The following is a 657-nucleotide window of genomic DNA, read 5'->3' as shown; positions in this document are numbered from 1 at the left end:
GCGCTGGGCAGGCAGCGGCGGGCATGCGCGTGAGCGCGGGGGCGGCGCATGGGCAGCGGCGCGGAGGCGCGCTGGGGCAGCACGGGCGGCTCCGCGGGCAGCGCATCGGGGCAGGCGGCGGGCAGCACGGTGGGCAGCGTGGCGGACATGCGCGGGATTCAAAAATTTTTTGAAATTAAAGCGGGTTCGCGGGTTTGAACCGGCAACCCGCTGGGTCAACCGGAACGACCGTTTTTTTAAATCGGGTCGAATCTGTGGAACCGAACCCGACCGTTTAATCAAACGGGTCGGGTCAGACCCGGATTTTTCGGGTCGGGTTTTCGGGTCGTGTCAAGAGTTTTCACACCCTAGTGAAAGTTATAAGAATCCTGTGGCCGCGATGAAGTTATATTCAGGAGACAATGCTGATCGTCTCCTTTAGGAAATAAGGCTCCGACAAAAGTTCAACATATATTGGTGAAGATGGCGCACATAAGTTCTTATTGGCGATACCATATCGATATTGCTCGTGTAGCAAGTGGGATACTAGCTTGCGAAGTAGTTAGGCGACAATAATTGAGAGTCTATAAGTCTAGCAATGGTGATGGAAATTATAATCAAGCAATAGTGGGTGTTGCTATTAGCATGAATTATGAATCATCATTGTCTATTTATTAT

Source organism: Dendrobium catenatum, unplaced genomic scaffold (genome assembly GCF_001605985.2).
Source record: "Dendrobium catenatum unplaced genomic scaffold, ASM160598v2 fragScaff_scaffold_8, whole genome shotgun sequence".
Lineage (NCBI taxonomy): Eukaryota > Viridiplantae > Streptophyta > Magnoliopsida > Asparagales > Orchidaceae > Dendrobium > Dendrobium catenatum.
This window is presented reverse-complemented; position numbering follows the sequence as displayed.